This window comes from Leopardus geoffroyi, chromosome B3 (genome assembly GCF_018350155.1).
Source record: "Leopardus geoffroyi isolate Oge1 chromosome B3, O.geoffroyi_Oge1_pat1.0, whole genome shotgun sequence".
In the NCBI taxonomy this organism is placed as follows: domain Eukaryota; kingdom Metazoa; phylum Chordata; class Mammalia; order Carnivora; family Felidae; genus Leopardus; species Leopardus geoffroyi.
The window spans coordinates 140837206-140845667 of NC_059337.1; positions in this window are offsets into that span (position 1 = coordinate 140837206).

An 8462-nucleotide genomic window follows, 5' to 3' on the forward strand; every position below is an offset into this window, starting at 1 on the left:
CCTGAGCGAAGAGGGGGCCATGCCCTGGCTCACATCACAAGGCAAAGCTACGGAGCAGCTGGGAAGGCTGGAGTCGGGGGACTCGTGCAAAGCGCCGGACCTCCTGCCTCTTGCCCCTCTGCTTTCCCTTTACCGGCTCCACTGGCTGGTCCTGAAATAGCAGACAGGTCACCAGGACAGCCCCGGGCTCACAGTCCCCCGGCCCCAGGTGAGAAATCCCGAGTGAGGTTCCTAGCTGGCCTGAGATCACCGGCCTGGAACAGTCATTTGGGAGGTAGGCATGCGAGGATGGGGGGCGGGCATGTTAGGCCAATCCCTGTGACACGCCGGCTCATAAGGCCGAGGCTCGGGGAGAGGAGAGCTCCTCAAAGAAGGAGAGAAGCAGGGACGTGACCACGGGGATTTCCGTGCACCGTCCAGCCTCTGCCCCCTACTTGGGGTCTGTTACAAACTCTGAGAACCGGCGTCCCGGAGCTGTTTTCACGGGAGGCGAACGCTGGTGATTCCGGGCCAAGTGTCGTTCGGGCCCATCCATTTCCCTGGAATGAAGGTCTGCCCCTCTGCTAAGTGGGGCGATGGGGCCCCGTGTTCCCAGCGGCAGGGCTGGCATATATGCGGGTCTGCAGTTTGGCTGGGGCCAGTCTGACCTGCCTATGCCTTCCTCATCCGATTATCCCCGGCGCGGCCTTTCACGACCCCCACGCCCACCACCACCACCGCCCAGGGCTTCCACTTGGTTGGAAGTTCACCATCACGTGGCTGGCGGGCACCAGGTTCTCAGGAAGTGACTCCTTGGAGAAGCCTGGGTTTTGGAATCACACTGGGTTGCCGCGAGACCCTGGCAAGGACAACCAGGCAACTTCCAGAGTCTCAGTGCCCCCCGCTCCACAGCCGGAGCTGAGGGCAGGATGAAACGAGACCTCCTAAGTTCCACGGTTGGCCAAAGATCAGGTACAGGAGTGACACCTCTTTCCTGTTTTCCAGAAGTTTTCATGTTGGCCCTGGCCGCCTGTCACCTAGCTTGAACTCCAGTGAGCCAGGGGAAGCTCCTATGATCTCCGGTTCCTCCCTATCAGGTCTGTGGCTGAAAGACCTTAGTCCTCGGGGCTACATCGGGGCAACGTCTTCTAAATGTTCCCATTTAAAATCGGAAAATTTGGACCGTCTTTGTTGTTGCTATTATAAATCCTATTGGATTGACATCAAATGGGACAAATTTCAAATTTCACCCATGAGACCTTTATCGGGTTTGCATCCCATTCAGAGGCCCGCGGTGGAAAATGGATTTCAAAAGTGTGTGCACTGCATTTTGAGGCTGAATATTTTAAAACCCGAATGCCTAGCCAAACAGTGGCACGGGGCGAATAAACCGTACTGACCCGTATCTATGAATGATATCAACTCCACTTCGGCCCAGAGTGAGTGGAATTGCTTATCAAACACATCACTTTTCCTCTTCTCATAAACTACAACACCAGAGAGAAGAGATCGGATGCCTTCTTTCTGTTTCTTCCTGTATCTGCTCTGCACGGCTCTCTCGCACCATAGCCTACTAAATAAGATGACAGGACTTTGTAACTCATTAGGAACTTACAAGCCATACGTGTGTGACCTGAACACTGGTCAATTAGAGAACATGGCATCGTTTTAAATCTACAAGTTTTGAAATGGACGCCATCAGGTCAGGTTTAAAACGGGCAATAACGCATACTTGCTGACTCAAACCTACGGATGCTCTTTCCACAGCGGACAAGGTTCCTGTAACACTAGAAACATCGCGAAGTGCCACACTCTGGCACGTGGACTCATCGCCACGCCTTTAACATTCTGCAGGATTGCTGAGCCTCGTTTTTGTTCAAACTTACCGTATCGTCAACTTCCTAATCTAATTCCTAATGTGGACAACACGCCTCTGATTTCTAGGTCACCCGAGCCAGAAATAAGATACTGTTTTCCCTGTTTTCGCATCGATTTTCCGTGGTTAGCACGATGTCGTCATTTATTACGGTTTATGGTCCCTAATATACATCTCGACGTCCAGGGCATGTATTGTCCAACTCAGTGAAAACACGCTGATGATTTATAAGGGCTGGAGGGGGTGGGGGCGATGCTCTCATCATGCGTCATTTCTTCCTAAAGCATGGAGAGCCCATGGTGATGCGGGAGTCCGTTCCTTCAGGTATTTCTCATTCAACAGCTCTGTGACAGTGTGTGTTCCAGGTTCCAAAGGTGCAGGGAGGAAGGCCACCCACTCCTCACCTCAGAGCTGGAAGTCTCGGGGGAGGCAGACGTATGAACAGGCAAGCGCCCCACTGAGTGACGGCGGCTCATCCTTACGATTGTCTACCTCTTTGGAGGAGACAAAAGGCTTTCACATTTATGATCTCCTATGATTTTTTACAGGAGCTCTGGGAGATAAGAAAGGCAATTATTATCAACTCTATTTATCAGGCAAGGAAGCTGTTAGGAATCGAGGCGGCATTTTGTAGTATTTGAGGATGTTCAGACCGGGCTCCCGTTAATGATGGACTTCTAGCAGAGGGGTTACAGGTCCCTCTGGCAGATACAGACGCAGCATGAAAGGCTGGCTGGAGCACCTGCAGGGGGGGCTGGGGTGAAGGTCTCAGCCGAGCTCTGGATGGGGCCGGGCAGAGCTGGTGGCCAAGGCGGGCATCCTACAGTCCTAGGCATCTAAGTCTTGGGCTCCTTCACCCCAACCAGGCCACGTGGATAAAGAATGTGCAAGACGCAGGGAGCTGACCCAGCCCTTCGTGGAGCTCCCATTATGGGCCAGGCTCCTGCCAGCCCATAGTGGCTGTGCCTGTTCTTGTCCTTTGTGTGGTTGAAATCACACAGCCTGTGCTCTGTTGTGTCTGGCTTCTTTCACTCAAGACCCTGTTTGTGAGATTCAACCCCGTGTATGCGTTTTTTCTGGAGGACTCAAATGAGCTAACCCACAAGTTTGGTTAAGCGAGCTTTTCACTTGAGAGAGGCTTTCCGGTCTGCATCCATGCCCTGATGCGTCATGAGACATAACTCGTACGTAAACATTAGAAGGTACAGGGTACAAGTTAATGGAGGGGTTTGTATCCAGATCAGTAACTGGCTGTGCGGTTTTAGATAAATTCCTTAACCTCTCTGTGCCCAGAATCTAAGTTTCTCTCCCTTATCCCTCTGATTCGGTATTTCTGGATTTGGTGTCCTCCAGGAAGGAATCAGGACATCTCTCCAGAACCATCAGTGTTTATTTCATGCGGTTCTCTCTTTAGACTTGGGAGCTTTGCTCAGACATGTTTAGTAACTTGTTGACGTTTCCGTTCAACACCCTCCTGTCAAATTAGGAACTCCTTCTGGCAAGTTCCTTCCCCTGGGCTAGTGTGACAACACCCTCGTTGGTTGCTCCGCTGCTGGCACCTTTCCTTCCAGGCCCTTCTCCACAGGATGCGCGGTGATCTTTCTAAAGCCAAAGCTAACCATGGCGTTCCCCTGTAGAATGCTCTCCATCAGCTCCCAATGTTTAATGGCTAGACTCGTAATTATTTAGCATGACGGTCAAAGTCCTTGGAAATGTGGCCTAACCTACACGAGGACCTCATATCCAACCATTCTCCAAACAAGCCCTCCCATCAGGCACCAGAGCACAGACTCTGCTTCATCCCAGTGGCTGTTTTGCTCTGTGCTTGAGAGATCCTCCCTGAGACCAAGGGGACACCACATCTCACCTACAGTACGATGACCAGGGAACCGAGGTTGCCAGGGCCAAGTCCGGCCCACTGTCTGGGTGTGCAGCCCATGAGAAGACAGCTGGCGAATGGGTCACTCCCACTCTCTTTTGGTTGAGTTTGTGTTTGTTGAGGGAGAGAATGAAAGAGAGGGTATTCTTGTCGGTAGGCAGACATGGATGCAGCCGTTGAACTTCAGAAGTGGAAGAATATTTTGGGACCAAGACATGTGGCCCGCTTGCTTGACCATTCTTGAGCCAACTCTTCGACTTCACTCACCTCGCTTATCACAGACGGAGAGTGGGCTTGAGGGTAAAACAGATCAAGCCTGAAGTCCCTTTTCGGCTCTAATCTTACAGATGTATTTTGTTGTTGTTGTTACTTTACTATTTTATTTAACTTTTTGATAGCTGCCTTTGTAACCAATGACATCCAAGCATCTGACTTGCTTAAATATGTATGCATATATCTATTCTAAAGGCATTATTCAGAGGCTCTTCATCATTAAACCCAAGATCTTAAAAAGTACTAGAACGCACAAACAAAAGACTCTCCATATCAACGAGAAGATAAGGCTGTATTCCGAAGTTCATTTTTTTAATTACCAAATCACTTCAAACAGTTTCCAAACGTAATAGGAACAATATGGTGTGACTCTTGATGTTGGCTTCTACAATTAGTGTGTTATTAATTAAACTCTTGAGTAATATAATAACTTGACGGTTAAAGCTCCTCTTTGCATTTAAAGTGCATTCAAACTGTGGCTCCAATTATAAATAAACTCTACTGCTATGGGCTTAAAACAGCGAATTTAATTATTGTTCAATCGCTGCTCCGTTCTGGAGAAATGGTTGCCAAATATTCTAGTGGGTCAGTATGAATACGTGTCTAAGGTAGAGCTCCATACAACAGGCCTCCTGGTGCGTCCCTTTGCCCACCGCCCCCATCGTCCCCATCCTCTCTGCTTCTGCTCCAGATTGGAAATCCAAGTGGGTTCTCCCGGCCTCCTGGCTCATCCCCACCCCCAACCCACCACCTCTCACTCCACGGCTGCTGGAATAAACTTGCCACGCTGACCGTGATCTGAGCATGCCCTTCCGTCGCTGAAACATCGCCAGGGGATTCCGGCAAGGTTTGGAATGAGGATTCAACCCCATAGCTTCACCTACTGTCCCTGTGAGGGTACACCCCACCCCTTCTTGTTCGACCCTCAACTTTTTGCTCTATGGCACTGAAAGTGTCCACACTCCTTCAATGAGCAAAACCGCCTCATGTCTCCGATCCTTTGCGCATGCAGGTCCTTTGCCCTACAATGTCTTTCCCTCTGGGGTGAACGATGGTTTGTGCTGTGACCCTCAGCTCTGCTCACTTTCGCCAGTCATGCTGGAGCAGGCATGCTTCCTGGAGGCTGGTCTGCATCAGAGCGCTGAGTGGTCCTTAGCGGGAAGTCGTGAAGACTTTCGGGACCATCCCAGAAAAGGACAGAAGAAGCTCAGGTGAGGCCAGGGATTGGCACTCAGCGAGTCCAGGAACTTAGTCACTTCCCCAAGGCTTTGGTGGCTTCTCTTTGCTTCCCCGCAAAGACCAACTTCAGTCCAGAGCAAGCCCTCTGACAAGCATCTGAGGTCCCAGTTGTCTGTCCATCTAGAGACCTTTTAGAAGACAATCTCTCTAGCCCAGAAGTGATGGCACTGACTCACTTTGGTACACATGGGAAGAAAATAAGGCTGCTGGTTACAGGACTTCCCTCAAGAAGACTATCAAAGAAAATGAGGAACACACAGACAGAACCTGAAAACAGCCAAAGCCGTTCGGTTGCCCTACAAATGGTACAGATAAATGGTTCTGGAGACTTCATAAAGATGATGACCAGCCCTGGTTAGGGGAAATTTCAAAGCCTCCATGGAGGAAATGGCGTGTCCTTGTATTAAGGACATGGAGACCAGGGGCACCTGAGCGGGTCGGTGGTTAAGCGTCTGACTCTTGATTTCGGCTCATGTCATGATCTCACAGTTCGTGGGTTTGAGCCCCACATCATGCTCTGCGCTGACAGTGTGAAGTCTGCTTGAGATTCTCTTTCTCTCCCTCCCTCTCTGCCCTTCTCTGCTAATACACTGTCTCTCAAATAAATGAATAAACTTTAAAAAAAGGACATGGAGAACAGTTAGACTGATCAGGACTTACAAATATCATGCATTAATCTCCCCACATCAGGTAGGACTCACAAGTGGCCCTATCTGTGACTCTCTACCTTTTATTCTTATCAAAGATTTGGGGGCCTTTTTTGGTTTGTTTGAGAGGGTACCTTGATACAAAGCAGTGATTTCCAAACTTCTATCCCCGAACTAGATGACTTTCATGACTTTTGCTATGTCTCATCTATCATTTATATTATTGTCTCATCATTGTTCCCTTTAATAGAATGCAGTTTTCTTTACTGGATGAATTTTTTGCACACACTCTATGTTGCATTTTTTTAAGGGGACACAGTGTCCCATGTCATACGTTAGAGAAGAAGGTAAAATGAAGACAACGAGAATGAAACATCGCTATGAAATTCTAGCACGATGCTGTTGCTTGCCAAGGCTTGGGTCTATGGCTGGCTACCTCTCTATTAAGGAGGGGTCCTCGAAATCTGTGTAGAAAGATGTTAATAATATATATGTACATGGGCCCCCATCTGAAGCTTTCTCCTTGAAGCAGCTGAAATAAAGTTGGAAACGACAGACATTTTTCATGACGAGGTTTGATGCTCTCTGATGTCATTGTCACGCACTGCCTGAAGCCATCTTGGGTCCCGTCTTGTAGGGCCCTACACTTGGAGAAGCGTGGACCAGAAGTGAAGAAAGGCACTGGGCCCACATTCGGGGATCTGATTCTATCTCCAGGCCAGCCATACGCGTCCTTCAGCAAGGAACTGGAACACTGACCAGCAGTGTCAATGTATCTACCATGAGGATGATAATGCACATTATATTTATTTCCACGGAGTCTCTCATCCACCACCCTGACTATACCCGTGCACCTACTACGTGATAGGCCATATCCTGGGCTCCAGGCTGTTTTGCAAAGAACAGATGAGCTGTTGGATGTGCAAGCACATTGGGAATAGGTGAACAGTCATTATCATTACCATGATGATAAGCTTTGCAAATATGTCCTTCCTTTCCCGGTAGCATTCCCGGCTGCCTCACATCATGCCTGGGGAAGTGCCTTCTTCGCCCGGAAGTCTGGGAAAGCTGGGGCTAGATCCTCTACGGATTCCCTGAAGCCTGGCCCTGAAGCCCGTGATGTGGTGTTGCCCGGGATACCCTGGTCTGTACATCAGGGCAGGTACTGTCCCTTTAAATCTGTGCCCACTGCAATTAAAATGCCAGCAAGACAAGATCAGAAGCTGGTGAGAACAGCTAAAGGGCAGTCAAAATATTTTAATAATGTAACCATGCTTCAAATTTTAATTTGGTCTTACTTTGCGTGCTTTATTATCTGAACGGGACAAATGGAAATGCAATAAACTTCAGAAGCCTGATTGGCTTGAACCTTAAAACCCTTAATGATACTGAGGATAAGGCTCCCCGATGCTCCGGGCTCTTTTGAAGCAGGGGGAGTGTTGGAGAGCTCTGGATTTAGGGATAAAGGGCTCGGGTCTGCCGTTCCCTCTGACCGATGCAAGTGCCCTGGGACAGCCACCCCCCTGCTCTCAGCCTGTCCCCTCCTCCATCAGACGTGGGCTGTGCTCTCTGCCTGCTCTACATCCTGGGAGGCTCCAGTGAGTAGATCTCAGACCTGGACAGTGTTGAGAGAAGACAAGCAAGCCCAGCATCCTGAGTATTCTGGAATTTTGCACCAACTCGTCTTCCTAATAGATGATCTTTCTCCTTGGTTTGGCTCTTTCCAAAAGGAAAGACTATGCTGATGCCTGCATAACTGCAAGCTTACCTCCGTATGTCCCAATCTGACTTGCCTTATAAGGTGTCAAAATCCATCTATGGTCTATGGCCGTTCCAAGTTCTACAGCTAGAAATGATCTCTCCCCTCTCCCCGTCCCCCAACCGCTAACCCCCCACGGGCACATTCACAGAATAGACAGCATTATCTCCCCCTGAGAGAGAGCTTAGCTGTTCATCATTTCGTCTTCTTCCTGTGCACGCAGCCAGGCTGTATTACCCAGACCCCTTGCAGCGGGCCGGGACTGAGTTCTAGAACATAAGATGCCAAAGAAGGAATGAGCTCCTTTCTAGACCTGGTCCGGGAACACCTACCACATGCCGTTCCTCTTGCTCCTTCCTTTTTTCTGGCTCAATGCAGGTGTGTCTGGAGGTCTAGGAGACCATGTTTTCAAGAGGAAGAAGTCACAGGGTTCGAGTCAAGAGCCTGAATCATCCCTTGCAGTGGAGAAACTCGCCAGTGGGAATGTCTGCTTTGGACTTTCCATGAGTGAGAGTTACAGGTTCCCCATGTTGGAGCCATCGTTGATTCCAGGGCGTGTTTGTTCTGTTCCTCACTCCCTCCTTTCCTGCCCTTTGAGTGGTTGCTACACATGGAGGCTTCCTCGGAGAAATTCCCCGAGTCACACAGGCAGGGCTGGATCTCCTCCTCTGCTTCCCCAGCTGCCCAACCCCCCCCCCCCCGTTGCCCTTGGATGTCCTTGCACATCAACCTTCACGGTCTCTGACCTAGACTATGAACTTCTTATGCACAGAGCCCACCCTCCTCCCTTTCGCCTGGCACAGCATTGGG